The following is a 15,631-nucleotide window of genomic DNA, read 5'->3' as shown; positions in this document are numbered from 1 at the left end:
AGCCCCCCCGCTGGACTGGACCCCCCGAAAGGAGGGTAGGGCAGACACAGTTCTCTGTGAATCTTTTATGGTATGTTGGTCTCAAGGGCCCACATCAACCTGGCTCATAATCACTCATTTGTGATTTGCCCCCCCCGCCCGCCCCGGTAAAAAATGAAAATGCAATATTATTCTGCTTTAATCGCCCCTATCTTCAGTTAAGATGTTCAGAACTGCACCAAATTTTATGTGTATGATTGACCTGGCATTCTCTGGGGGTCTGGGGGTATGCCAAGTTTCGTAGAATTTCATCCATGGGGGGGGCTAAAAAAATTAGGTTATGTGTACATTTAGTGACTGTACACTCATTGGCCTGTAAATGGCGGTGCACACATATAAACATGCACACACACAGGCACCCACATACTATCGGTATTAGAACGGCCGATACATAATTACAAATTCAATAGGATCAAAAGAAAGCCAAAATATTCATCATCATCATCATGGCTGCATTTTCAGTATTGGCGATAAGTAGTCGTTTGTCCACTAGATGGCGCATCGTTGCAGTGAGACATAATTTTTTTGGAAGTTAAAAGTGGGTTGAAAAAATAATGGACACTTCCTACAAGGACTGTAATTTACCGCAGCGAACATCTAATAAGGACAGGACGATGTTCACATGAAGTGTAAGTGAGGATGAAGTGAGGATGTTTATCGGACATGCTTGGTTTTTACTGCAGGTACGTTAATCTTGTAATATCAATAAGGACCTAGGTAATGTTACCGTTAGCGTTGGTTGAGTGATGGAGGCCCATTTGATTGATTGCATTTGTAGTAAACTATAAATGCGGTTATACCAAGCAAATTGATAGCAGCACTGTTTGTATCTTTCGACTGTCATTTATTGCACGTGCTACAAAATCATTCTGTGCAATGGAAGATTTACCAACGTTACACCGGTCTGATACAGTTGTGCCTATACATGCGTGAGACTGAGACGCCTGTTTATTTTGTTTTAAGTGCGTGCAGGGTGTGAGAGGGGAATCGATGTGCTTTGATTCCATCTTGGTAGTTGTAGTCTGTGAAATTAAAAAGCACGTGTGTGTGAAGTATCCAAACAATGACACCTTCATTTCATTATGGCTGCTTTAGCAACACACCTTAAGCTACTGTGTAGTGGGTCCCATTTAGAAGTGGCTACTTCATTCGCGCTTTCCTTGACTCATGGAACTGCGTGAATGTTATTACAACTTTTCGCCACGATATGGCAGTTTAAGTCCGCTTGATACTGTAAGTCGTAAGCCATTGGTTTCCAAAGGAGATTTTATTTGTGTCGCCAGCATAGCCTATTGACAATTTATGTTGTAAATAGGCCTACCTTATAATCCTACCTGTAGCTTAGGGAAGCTAACAGCTTTCTATTAGGATCTAGTTTGTTAGTTACAGTTTTGTCATAACTCCCTAATGCATTTTTGCATTTAGAATAGCCAGAGCGTGTATATCTCAATCTGAAAATTAAACAATATTGGGTGCCTATGGACTAGGCTGGGTGAACCCAGCCTGATCTGCCCGCTATTTATTTTTTGATTTCTTAAAAGATTGAGCTTGGTCTGATGAAAGCCAGACTAGCCATGGACCTCAGTTACACAATGCAAGGGAACATGAATCAGCCTATATTTGCACGAACAATAACGGACAAAAGCTCTTCAACTTTGGCCCGTTAAAATGTGTATGAACAGTCTAGCGACGCATTTCATCAAGGCCCATTTGGACATGTCAGTTATTTGCACCACTGGTTAGATGTAAAACAGCATTTCGTTTCAGACTACTGTTACTTAATTTGTGCATTAACAATAACGTTTCAGACTACTGTTACTTAATTTGTGCATTGACAATAAAGTATTACATGAACTAAAGATGACTAAAATCTTATGGAGAAGAAGAAACATTCACAAAAAATCCATCCATCCAAAAATGACCTTTGTTTTTGATAGCTGTTGAAAACGGCATGGAACTGACAGAGATGTTTTTGTTTATAAATACATAAAAAATAAATAAATAAATAAATAACATTATGCTGATACCTTTTGCTTTTCCCAAATACAATGTAGCCTACAGGTGTAAGTGACCTTTCATCAATCCAGTTGCAATGGATGAACTGTGATGACCTGCCCTACTTGTGATTGTTTAGAGATTTTAAAGGTTTTATAACAATGCTACATCTTCTTTGGCTATTCTACAATCTATTCACCTTTTCAGCACAAGTAGGCTACTTTCTGTGCAGCCGCACACACACACTCAGGCATGCCAAACAAGCATACACAAAAGTTTCAAGAGTGGGGGATGGAGTAAAAGATGGAGACAAATTGAAGTGTGATTTATTTTCGCGGAATGGATGTACAGGACTGAGCGGCGGTCATATTGTGTACCGCTATGCGGTACATCTAGTTATTTGTTATTTAATTTCTTATCAATTATTAGTCGGCTATTCCACGTGACAAAACTCTATATCTGTTAGGGATGTCACACATGAAACAATGCTGCAGAAACATGAAAAAATGACTGATATGAGCAGGCTATCATATGAGTTCTTGTTGATATGTAGGCCTAGAGCACGATGGAAATAATTTAAAGGAATCTAGTAGCAGTCTTGTAAATAGTGACCCTGCATGATCCCTAGCTGTTGCAAAATCATAGTCTGTGAATAGTTTGTGACTCAACAACACTTGTCTTTAGATGTGAGAGGGTCCGAGACTGTAGTCTTTCAAAAATATTTTCCAAATCTTTGCTAAGTCTGTCAGTGTAAGGGGGACTTAACATCTGATTGGCTTTCTATCTTTAATCGCCCATCCAAAAAAATTATCAATCTGTTTCCAGCAAAGTTGATTACTTGTGGGAAAATACGCCCTCTATCGTATTCCCTGTACCTACACGACTTGTCCCGGTTGTAACGGGTAAACTAGGGAGTGCGAGAGGCGAGTCCTCTCATGTTTCTCTGTAGGAACAATCTACATCAAACCGTGACGCCCCGAGCCTGGGTAAAGCAAAAGCTTGGACCGCGACACGAAGATTTACATATTAACCTCAACCGTCCCTATCAAGAAAACCCGTTGTTTATTCGGAGCAGCCCAAACGCGTGAGTAGCAGCAATTCTTGTTTGTATTAGTGAGGGACAGAGCTTTACCACTGTCTCTGGCTTTACCTAGCTGGCCATATATTGTAGCTAGCCAGCTAGCTAACGTTATCCTGCTACCGTTAGCGCGTACGGTGCATGGTTTAATGGTTGCTATCTGACTGTTTCTGCTACAGTCCTTGTGTCTCGCATAGTTCTAGGTGTGAGGTAAGTTTGGGGTCTGTGTCACGGACGCAAACAAATTAGCGAGTTGGTTAGGTGTTGCTTGGATGTTATGCAGACTATCGTTACCGTACATGTAACGGCTAGCCTCGGTAGCTGGATAGGCATGGTGATGGTGGCATGTCATGCTCTTGAAGATGCAGTTAGCAGTTAGCCAAACAAACGGCAAAGCGGAGAGCTCTTTGGATTGTAACGGGACGCTATTTCCACATGAAATGTACCTTCGTATACAACTTGCAACTAAGGTGCTGTGCAAGGCCTGTACTATTTTAATCGACTTCACCGGATACCTATTCGCTTACCTTTACGGGCAAGCTCGCCACAGTTAGGGTATCTATTCAGCCCACCGACCCATGAAATGCTAACGTATGGAAATGCTCTTATGAAAGGGGATAGTCTAGGAGAAAACTTGTAACGCTAGCTTGCTAGCTAGCCTCCTCGCATACACTAGTATTAGCCAGTTTGGTGCAATTTGGCCAGCGTCTTTTCTTTCTTTAAAAAAAAAAAATGATTTACGATTTTACACCTAAAAAGTACCACTTAAAATAAACTAGTAAGAATGAACGTGTCTTCTCTCGGAGGACAAATCCCGAGCTTATGACCACATTCCTGTCTTGCCTGCTCATGTGAACGACGCCAATGGAAGGAGCTGACATTATCTTCATTTTAAGTTTTTTGTTTTATTTACCCAGTCCCTCGCCCCTCTCAGTGCAGCGTTAGTCAATCATTACCATGGGTTAAACAAGATCATGGTAGATATTATTCCAGTATCTAAATGCTTATGCTGAATGTAATGTACATTGATGTCATGGTGAGTCGCTTTGGACGAAAGCATCTGCTGAGAACCATACACATAAATGCAAACTTCACTAATGACATTGTTATGTCAGTCGGTAGAGCATGAGATTCTTAATCTCATGGTCGTGGGTTCTTGAATTTCCCCTTGGGGATCAATAAAGTATCTATCTATCTATTATAGGGTTGAGATTGTGAATAGGTAAAGTGTCGAGCTCAATTAACTTAATGTCCAGACTTAAAGTAACGTTCATGCAGTATTCTATCACCTTTGTGACTATGCAGCAGATTGAGTTGAGTTCGCAAAAATCACACATTGGGATTGGTTTTCTCGAGTTGTGGAATGAAGTCGCTGTCTCGTGAGTCAGCTGATGGAATGATAAACGATGTGCTTCTTAAACTTGCTATGGCATTTAAACACCGTGCTGGAGGAGTTGTCTTCAGGTGGTGGTTTTCTTAGTGTAGAAAGTATTGGAGGTTGCAGGAGTGACACAATGGGCCTTCAAAACCCAACGTTTATTTATGTGTAAGGTCACCCTCTTTCTTTTGTTTTGTGTGTAAAGGGGGATCTTTGGGCATGTTTTAACAGATAGGACTTCTTGTGAGAAATTGTGTTCTACAGGCACATTCAATGCAAAACCATTAAATCAACCACAGAACAAGCCTGGGCAACTGAGAACACTAATAGTGTTTTATCTGAAGGATTTGTATAGAGGGCTTATGTGGCATTAGAGGTGCATATTGTTCAGAAAGGTTCTTTAATAATGATGGTCTGATTTTTTTTTTTAGGTAACTTTGAAGTGAGACAGTGCCCTTTTTTAAAATTGGCTTTATCTCCTTGAGAAAGTGACTGAGAGAAGGCACAGCAGCAGAATTACAGGGGCCTGAGGCTAGGAAGATAAATATCATATTAAATTTTTCAATAACAAAAAGCACAGACCACTTTCACAGTGTCAATAATGCAGAAGCAAACCTGTGTTTGACCTCGTCTGAACAAGGGATCCCTCTATACAGCCTCTAGACCCCCTTCCCTTTTTTTGGCCTGGGTTACATTTGGATGTGAATTCTGTGCTGTCAGAAGCTCCAGGACTTGCTTCACTTTATGCAAAGCTAGCTGCCTTTATCTCATCAGACATGCTTCCCCTGAAAAACTAGCCTAATTTTTGCAGAGCATTGCAGCAGATTTCTATATGCGGTGCCAGGCCCATTCAGTGCATTCGATGAAGCTAGAAGTACTGGAAACTGGCATTATTGCAAATTCAGAACATGTAGGCAATTTTAACAAACATTAACTATTGTCCTTTTAAATTGAGATACCCTTTTTGATTTTCCTCCTATGTCCGATCACAGTTGGCTTATAACAGTAATAGACTACCTGTCTATGTGTGTCATCCGTGGCGTGGGCACAGATGGACCACTGCAGAAGGTGAACCGTTGCCTGGTTGCGTGGCAGACATGGTGCTCACCGGGGGCTTCCGCTGAGGCGCCGAGTGTCATTGCCCTGCTTTCTCAGGTTAACCCGCTTTTAATGCTGGATTGAACCCAACCAACCCTCCAATCCCAAGACCCTCTAACCCTCTTCAGCTCTCGCTGTGCTGGGCTGCACCATAGGATACTCCCCCCCCCTTTATAAGGGTCAAGAGAGACATGGATTCCACCGCAAGCAATCAGGCAAATTGACTGGAGCGAAAGGGGGACAGAATGTGCTTATAGTTTTATTCCTGCTTGACTGTTTTCTTTTGACCTCCGCTCGTGTCAGTTTGAGAGGCAGTTTTCACTTCTTTTGCATAAAACCATAAGCTGAAAGAATGCAGTTGAAAACAAGTTTGGCACAATCTAATATAGAGAGAGAGGGTTTAATTTCATATTTTTTCCCCCCACATGAATCAGACTTGCGTATGTTTTGATGTTTTACATTGATTGAAATTGGGTTCGTCTGAGGTTGCCACTGATGGTAATTGAGGGCCTTACATAACTAGACATTTCCTCTGGCTTTTAGCCTAACAGAAAAACGGTGGAAATTGGAATGGAAAAGAAAAATCACATGAAAATGAGAAGTGAAATCAGTTGAAAAGGATTAGACAGAGATACAGACAACCAGGGAAGGCACAACCTACACAGTCAGATATCTTAACCTTTTGTACCCTTGTAGGACAGATTCTCATTCCGTCTTATGTCAGATTTGAGAGGATTGGTATTATAATGGCAAAAGTTTGGAAATGAAAACAAGAATATCACATGTTGGCATAGAATTGCAGTTATTGATGAAAACATCCATGAGGTTTTTGTTCTGCAGACCTGCATTAGATAAAGAGCTGAAAAGTGTATTTTGCATTTTTATTAGTCACAGTATGCTGTGCTTTTTTGAAAGCTATAATTGACATTTTTTTTCTTTTGTCAAACCACTCTCCATATTTGACATGGAACACTGATATAAGTAGCCTTAGCATAATTGCTTATTAGCAATTAAGAGCGTCATTGTGTGACATTTTGCACATTGCCTGCTCCTTTCTGGACCTTTCGGGTGCTAAAACACATCTATTGGCTACAGGCTTGTAGTTAATAGGCTACGTGTATGGAACGCTTGGAAAACGACAGACAATGTGATGCCTGAAAAGTGTTTTTGTTTTGGATTAGCACAGTCTTGTAACTGATATAAACCCATTCATGGGGAAAAAATAATCATTTTGCAAGTTAACGGTTAGCAAATGGAAATGGGGACTAATTAGTGTGCCGTGTTGCCAGAGCCATTTTTATTTCTTGCCGTGCCGGTATTCTTGGAGTGATATCACAGATAAAGGTCTCAGCAGGGAAAGGAAGTACACCGTAGGAGAAATTTAAGACGAGAGATATTTATCAGATAAGTTATTTTAATTTATTTTATTTATTTCGTTTTGTAGTTCCTCCATGTGTATTAATTCTGGTTTATTGTGAATGAAGTGAGACATTTAGAGTAATAGGCTACAGCAGATACCATATGTTAGTCTTGTTTTGCCAGAGATAAAAAAAAAAAATGTTATCCTATCCTTTGTTCACTATGTTTAGATGGTAGTTGTTGCCGTATATGTTATTATGATGTTATTTAAATTAAATTTAATTTTTAAATTCAGGTGAGGTTTAATTGCTGTGACAAATATTTGTTGCATTGCCGAAGTAGAATATTTAATAACAAGGCCTATTTCCTATTAACAAAAAGATGGTAGCCCTGGTATTGTGGCAATGTTGTGTGGGAGGCAATGAGAGGTCAGTGGTGCCAGCTGGTTGTCTGTATTTTCAGATGTGTGAAATGAGCAAGACTCTGACATAATGCTAGAAGTAGATAAGTTGGATTTGTTACAAACTGCAGTGCTTTTATGAGGCGTCACAGTTGTGCCTTTCTGAAGCTGTTCTGAATGTTCCCATTAATGGCAGCCGATCACTCATAATGGTTGGGAAAAACTTGCATGATTTCCCCCTAAATCCATCTCTTAAGATCTTTCAAATGTTTCAAATTAAGTCTGAAATAACCCTCTTTTGCTGTATGATCTGGCCTATGTAATGTATCCTTTGCAAGAAAGAGACCAGCTGTTTGTACACAGTAATCTGTTAATGCAGTGCATAAGATGCCTTTTTCTGTCTACCATATAGCCTTTGCTGGAAAGTGCCTAGTAACCTTCTTATACAACCACACAGCAATCATTAGGCCATATCTGTGGTGTACTCATGTGCTTTGAAACATGCTGATGATTGCTTGATAATCTTCAACAGCTGTGCGTAGGTTTCACCGACTGATGCCAGCCATTGATTTCTTGCTCCCATATTGCAGTGCTAAGTGATGGCCTAAACACTTAAGCTGATGCAGAGACAAAACAAAGCTATCAAGAGGTGCAAGAATGAGCAAAGACAAGAGACTTTTAGAACCTTAAGTGCATATTAAACATGTTTAAATGTGTGATAACAAAGTGCTTTGTTGAACTCGCATATAGAAGAAGTGCACCATAAAAAAAAAAACAGGTATTTTGTCTCTGACAAATGTGGCCTCAAATGTCTTGAGATGGCTTGCTGCCCAGAATCCTTGAGTCCCACACAGAGACGGCAACAAAAGCGATGGCATCTCGGCCGAGTTCAGTCCCCCCCTGTAAGTCCCACCTTATTATCCACGCTGCGATGGTTCACAAATTTTCTACTCCGCAGCCCTTGTTCTCTCGCTTCCTCACCTCACGGAGGGGTCAGTAGGGGCGGCTTTCCACTCCTTCCCCGACATGGCACAGCAGCCATTCCAACTTGCCTTGCGTGGCGTCGTCGAACTCCACTGGCGAAGGCTTGGTGTGTGGTGCTTGGTGCATCCCAGAAGTCCCCATTTGTTCCCAGGCTCTCGTTTTGCTAGACACAGAGGAAAGAGTAATTAATCTCTAGGAGCAGCGTGCCAGATCGGGGGACTGCATCACAATTTGTCTTCTTCGCAGGGGCACTGCCAAATTCTGCCTGGCCGCGGTCTCAGAGATTCTCTCCTCCTCTCCCTGCTGGAACTGACACTGAGCAAGCTGTCACTTTGCCTCTCCGTCAACACAAGAATGTTTGTGTTCGACTCGCCCAAGTATCAACCCCTTGTCATTTGAGAAGGAGTAGATCTATCGGTGGTTGGGTTTTTATGTTTTTGCCCACAACGAAGGTCCACTTTGTTATTATGATACTTGAGTAACATTTGGCCATGGTCAACGTGGGCCTGTGTGTGTTTGTGTGTGGTTGGACAGTGGGCATCGGTGGGAGTCGGTAGTCTGAGGTTTGTATTGGTGCTGTGCTCCTTTTTAATGTTTTAATTTTTTGACTTCAGTGCCCTTTTCTGGGGTTTTGCTCCATGTGTGCAGTGTGCACTGCTCTGTGCCCCAAAGCCTCACTCTGGATCTCGTTGTGAGGGCATGATGTCATGTCTATCTGGAGACCCAGTAGCCTGAGTAAATCATTAAACAGGGTCTAGTAAATGAGTGCAGAGTCCTCGGTAGGTTGAGCTTATTTCTGGGTCAAGTTCTGCTTGTTTGTCAGACAGTCCGGTTTCTTGCAGGCACAGTATTAAATGACACTGAAGTGTATTGTGTTCGCTTAGTTTGGAGGTCACGTTGTTGGAACAGAATTCAAATAAATATTTAAATGAACTCATATTGACAGAGACTTTTCTGAAAAATAGCACTAATAACCGTCTTAAGCATCCCACTAGGAACTTTCCCCAGCACAAAATACTCCAGATTGATGTCATTCATCAGAGATAACTGGAGAGCTACTTTGTTCTTTGTGATTTCACCAAAATGCTGTTGAAAGGATTTGTTCTTGTCGGAACTGGTAACATTTGGGGGACTGGCACATTCAGCTTTTTAAGCTGTGAATCTCATGCTGTTGGCATGCATGCAGGGAAGACCCACCGACCAGCCAGCCTCTAAGATGAGCTATTCGAAGCTAGTAATCTTAGCCAAGTCCAAACCATCATTGATTTTCCAAATGTGTTAGGATAATGAATGTACTGTCATAGTATGGTTTTGATGGCCATTAAATGTGTTTGTGAGCTATGACTGTATGACACCATTTAAGCAAATCCAGATTGTCCCAGTCAGAACTCCGCTTTGGTGATAGCCCTGATGGAAGTTAGTGTAGTATCAGTTCTCCCATCCACCAGAGTGTCAGGGATTTAGTCTGCTGTAATGCCCCCATACATGGGCTCAGCCACCAAAAAAAAGACATGACTATAAATGCTGTAATCTGTATGTGAGCCTGTAATCCGTCAGACAGCTCCTGGCCACTGCAGGTAGTCTCCACGGGCAATATTTACATTAGCGTTAGCTTCTGCATCAGTACTCACTGTTGCCGCGCGTCCGTCACGCTAAACAAATCTCTGTGGCCGGTGTGAAAGCGTGTAACCGAGTCGACTCCTCGCACTGCTATCGGTAAACTTGGCACACAACCACGACACACTGCCAGGTATGAGTCTGCAGGCCTCCGCACTGGTGGGCAGTCAGCCATGCATGGCGGTCGCTTTGTGGCAGAACAAAGACATGAGGGCACACACACTGGGAATAGCTCCGAGATATGCCTTTTATACTGGAATGGTTAATCCTGATGGGTCTTCCCCCCATTACATTGTGTTTATGATGTATGGGACCTGACTTTTTCACTTCTGTTTTTCTATAGACTACCTTGTGGCTCATTATAGCCCCATTACAGAACTGCAGAAAAAAATGTATGTGCTGCAGTCAGTAGCCTATATACTGTATGATAATTAGGACTGCTGACCTGTTGTGAGCACTGTTGGGTAGTGTGTTTTCTACCAGACATTCTCATGTTTCGTGTTTATGTTTTATAAACAGTATGTCACTCAGTTTATCTTGTAACATGTTCATACTGTACCAGATACCACCCTGGCTGACTTATACAATAGTGTTTGATTTCATTCTGTACAAGCCGCCACCACCAAGGTCTCTCCTTGCATTCCTCTGTATGCTTTACCTTCACAGTTGTTCAATCACGCCGTATCCATCTCATAAGCCATTCCATAATTTTCTTCACGCCTCAGGTGAAATGGTTGACTTTGGTATGCAGTGTTGTCTTGCTGGCTTCCAATGGACTCACCCATTCACATTGTTCCTGTGTTTAGTGCGTCCACTCATTTACTAGCGTACATAATGCACTATATAGGCGAGTGAACTAAATTGGCACCATATAGTTATTCAAGTGTATATTGTACTAGGCTTAGGCTATATAGTGAATGAGTGGATATTCTGAACGTAGGGCTTGCTTTCCGAGCAGAAAGTGTAGGATGAACAGCAGCAGACTTGCGTTTTAGCGAGCAGCTTAAGTCCACTGGCACGGACTCTTGTTTACATCTGTAATGATAAGCCAGTGAGGCGTCACTGAGTGCACGGACATTAGCTACAGGAGGCAGAGATGCTGCTCTGAATACCGTGCTCTGTCACTGAGCGCTATTTCTGTTGACGGAGGAACAGTGGAACAATTTGTCATGCTTTGGTTTGCATTGTGGTCGCATCACAATCGCTCTGTTGTACATTTTAATGAATCAATCCAGTTGCCGGGCACACTGTTCTTTATGTCTGCATGTTGTTTTCTGGCAGTACAAGCTGCCCTTGGTTGTGCTGGTAATAGGCACGAGACATTTTAAGTGAAGAGTCTCATGCTTTTTTCATGAAGTTGGAAGTTGTTTGATTGCTTTGGCTGTCGAATACAATTTAGTTTAATTTTGCCAATTGTCCATTGTCGTTGAATCTCTTAAGTCATCCTATGTAATGTCAAATAGGCTTGGTTGTTGATTGGCCCCTGGGAATGGGAATCCCATAGTGATAGCACAAAGAATTTAACACCTTTCCTGTGTATGTCTAAAATCAGACGTCAAGAGTAGTGGCAGAAAGGCTTTTCTCACTTGTCTGTGGGGTTTTGTGGAAGATCTGAAGTATGGTGGAGTTGTCATGGAGAGTGGCGATGACACATGGGGAAGAGACAATATGATGACAGCCGTTCAAGTCCAACAGCCTCATCAAGCAGGCACTCTTTCCCCATGATGTCATTCCTGTGCCCTGGCCTGAAGCCCACGACCTTGGGCTTACACTCCCCCCCCCCCCCCCCCCCCCCCCCAATCCCCTGCCCCGTAAATACCCCGAGCAAGTTTGAGCTCAATCTTGTAATCGTTCGATTACAGTCGTTTAAATGTTAGTGTTTGTCGTATAAGTCCTGTGCAATGCATGTTTCAGGAAAATGAATTCTACAGGAAGATCCTCACCCTTCCACCCCTTCTGCTCTAGCTCTCTTCACACACACAAGCACAGGCAAACATCTCTTGTTCATTAACAGTGCCTAATTATTTGTATCACCCTCTCCGGAGACCCTGTGTTGATGCAAACAGCAAGTTGATGAGCTCCTCTGTTCCCACATGCCTGCTTTCCAGTCGAATGAGCGCGCGGAGCCGGCTTGTGTGTATCATACACCTTAGCTGTTTCGCAGGGCTGCGCGCCGCGTAGGCCCTACCGTAGACATCCCTCCCCTTATCAAAATAAGCCATGGCTGTGGAGTCGATAGTTTACCCCCACCTTGATCTCTCCTTTTGTGCTGCATGCAGAATTGCTGACGTGAGGACTGTCCCCCCCCCCATTTCCCCCAATCTGAATTTCTAAGTGTCTGCCTTTGTTGTTCTAGTTTCCACTGGTCTGCACCCACAGGCACATCCGACGTGGGACAGCGCTGGGCGTGCATGTTTGATTTCTCTCTTCCTTTGTTGTCAGTATTTGTTTGGGGAAAAGAGTGAATGAGGCAGAAAGGGGGAAAAAAGAAACAAAGAAAAAAATGTTTTCCTGCCTTTGTTTTTTGTATTTGACCAGGATTTACAGGTGAGGCACAGCCAGTAACAGCTCGACCAATCACGCAGAAAGCTCGGGTACCTATTTAAGCCACATGATTAAATGCACTTGTTAGCACTTGTACCCTGGTAACTGATACAACAATGGAGTTCCACTCGCCAGACATGAAGTGCACCCATTTCTCGGAACCGTCACACAAACATTAAGGTGCAGGCCAGGGATTTAGGCTGTGTTAGGCCGTTAAGAGTCAAGTTAACTTTTAACAACCCCCGCTGAAGGACTCCGGGTGAGATGAATGACCACAGTCTCTGGAGTTTGCTCTGAAGAGCAGTCTTATCGTGAGAGACTGAGTGCTTCTCCTCCTGGTTTGCTATTAAGAACATTATTTGCTCTGACTCAAGGCCATGCAAAGAGCTGGGTTAACACTTTAGGATGCGCAGGTGGTGATAAGTTGAGAAGGCATTTGTGCTTCAAAAATAATACATTTATGAACATACATCTCACCTGTTTATTAAGCCGTGCACGTCTCAAGATGCGCTGGAGAGATTTAAGAGACATCTTTTCATTCACTGAGATCTTTTGAGCTCAGAGTGGACTCAAACAAACTGAAGCTATTCCATTGATAAGGTTATCTTCCTGAATTTCCATTAGGATAATGGAAACAGAAACCAACATTATTATTATTATTATTATTATTATTATCCTATTCTCTGTTTTACATGTTAGAATTTATAACCAGTCTATTTCTTTTTGTGCCTGTATTTCTCCTTTGGGGTTTCACAAGGTTGAAAGTAATGTCCAAGGCTGGCTCTTTCCAAGGCTCTCCTTATCGGAGCTGACCATGTTAAGTAGGAGAGATTAAGTTAACATTCGGCACCTCAAGGGAGTGTCATATATCTTGGTCTGATGGGGTCAGGCGGGAGCAGAGGATGTGTTATCTCTTTCTGCTCTAAAAAGCTTGCATTAAATCAAGATTGGACTGGAAATGTAAGGGGACGTGGAAAGAAAGACTAAAGAAGAACTTGAATAGCATGTGGCACTTTAAAAAAAAAAAGTTTGTTCTCAGTTGTACAGTGCAGTGAAGATGTTCAGTGTTTTAACCCTTGTTCATTGCAGATGATCAGAGCAGGTGTTTTCTTGTGTTGTGGGTAGATAGCAGCTTATACAACCAAAACACAACACACACACACATATCTCACATACATAAAAATCACTCACAGAAATGTAAGAAGTAAAGAGTAAAGGGCATGTGAAGTGATTACAAAGGTCTGGTTTGGACTGACCCTGTGATGCAATGACCATGATAAGGTGCTATGGTAGAGTGTGCAATGGTGGTAGTGCAAAAGTGCAGGTATTTGAACAGTGCAATAACTTTGATTGTTAGATATTAAAATAAGACTATGAATAGACAAGAATGTAAACATAATATAATTGCGTAACAAACAAGAAAAATAATATACTTTAAGAACAATAGAATAACAGGAAATGAAGTTATAAAGATAAAGATTGTAGAAGCAACAGGTGTAATATTATGAACGCAGTCCAGATTGTGTAGAAGGGCTAATATGGCCTGTAAAACAGTATGACGGACAGCAGACACAGTGATATGATGGTTTAACTCCTTTTAAGAAACCGACAATTCCAGTAGGCAACAGAGTTTTTATTTTATTTTAAAGGTCTTTGTCTGCAACATTTCATTTTTTGTGCTGCAAGTGTCTCTGCTGCATGCGCTTGTAAAAATCTGTGGCTTCGTATTTATGGCTCTGTGTAGAACTCCATGCCACGTGGCGTATGGAATATGCACAGCCCATTGTTCCTTGTTGTATCTGGCTGCAAGGCACAATCTGCAGTCTGACCGGAGACTTGAAGTGTCACCCCCCCACCCCCACCCCTGACCACCTGCACAAGCAAAGCGTGATGTCAGAGGCTGGGCCTGGCGCTCGAGTGACCTCAGGAGACACTGACGGAGTGCCAGGGAGAGTGCTACCGTCGCCGTGGCGTTGCGTTGCAGCAGCGCTCCGGAGTCTGGATCAGGCCAGGCCAACACGCCTGTAAACGGATGGCCTACTGGCCGAGCTCCAGCGGGGAACGGACCCCTTCTCCCCCCTCAGCCTCTGGCCGCGCTGCACTACTGCTGATCCCACCAGGCAGCTGGGAGTGGAATTCCTCCTGGACTTAGGGGAGGGGAAGACAGAGAAATCATAAGACCTGGCTTGATGTCATTTTGAAGAGAATGAGAGATGCATTGCTAAAATGGTTCTTTGATATAATTCATAGTTTTAGGATGAGGCCAGTGTTATGTAAATGAGCACCCTAGTTGTTGTTTTAGGGTGTTAGGATGTGGATTCTTTTGTTTGGGTTTGCTCTGGCTGATCTGAAGAATTAAAATTAGTTTGGCTAGGAATATGGATCTTTCATGTCTCTTAAATATGTGTCTACAAAGTCAAAGAAGTGAAGTGTCTTCCATGTGAATGTTATTTCTTTCAGGGTCTCACCAACATATTTTGGCAAATATCAGACATTGTCAATGATGTGTGAAATAATAGCCTCGGGTGGATTTTGCTGATGACATTTTGTGGTGGAAGTTTCACGTGACTATTTCTGCTTTCCTGTTTCTTGTGTCTTAGGTTTATCGAAGTAGATTTTGGATTTACTTGTTATTCATGAGGTAAATGGGAAAGGTGATTGGGCTAAGCAAATAAATTACTGCTTTTTCTAAAATATTAAAGAGGGTGATGGTGGTGGGAGGGTATTTTCAGAGCTTTTGGCATTCTGGTTTGCATTGATTTTTATTCTAAATATAAAACACTCCCCATCATTCTGAATTGTGAGATATTGATCGCAGTCGATAGATCAGACGCTCTCCTCAGTATGTTAATATCCCAGTGGTGCTTTCTGCTGCTTTGAGCCCTAGTGTGTCTGCGATTGCCATCTACTTCTTAAAGCCATATCATGTTTGTGTGCGTTCATGTGGAGCTCGCTGGTCTTGTGCGCTGAGGGATGGAGGGGGAAAAAGGGGGAAGATGGGGAGTTATGGCAGGGCTGGATTTTAGACATTCCGTCGCCCATGCTAAATGCCTTGCCATACATGCCTATAAACCACTGTCTGTAGTGGAGAAGTTGGATACCCCAGCCCCCTCTCTCCTTTCTCTGCTCTAGTTTTTGT

General features: G+C 42.5%; 1 protein-coding gene across 1 annotated transcript in view; it reads left to right on the top strand.

Annotated features, from left to right (window-relative positions):
• Positions 1-2,918: 2,918 nt before the first annotated feature.
• Positions 2,919-15,631, top strand: part of ndst1b (N-deacetylase/N-sulfotransferase (heparan glucosaminyl) 1b) — a 65,341-nt gene continuing 52,628 nt past the window's right edge. Inside the window, exon 1 of the mRNA XM_042091843.1 lies at positions 2,919-3,118. The gene's annotated coding sequence lies outside the window, so the exon portion shown is untranslated. The remainder of the gene's footprint in view (positions 3,119-15,631) is intronic.

This window comes from Alosa sapidissima, chromosome 5 (genome assembly GCF_018492685.1).
Source record: "Alosa sapidissima isolate fAloSap1 chromosome 5, fAloSap1.pri, whole genome shotgun sequence".
Classification (NCBI taxonomy): Eukaryota; Metazoa; Chordata; class Actinopteri; order Clupeiformes; family Clupeidae; genus Alosa; species Alosa sapidissima.
Note: the sequence above shows the minus strand (reverse complement) of the source record. Positions and strands in the feature narration are given on the sequence as shown.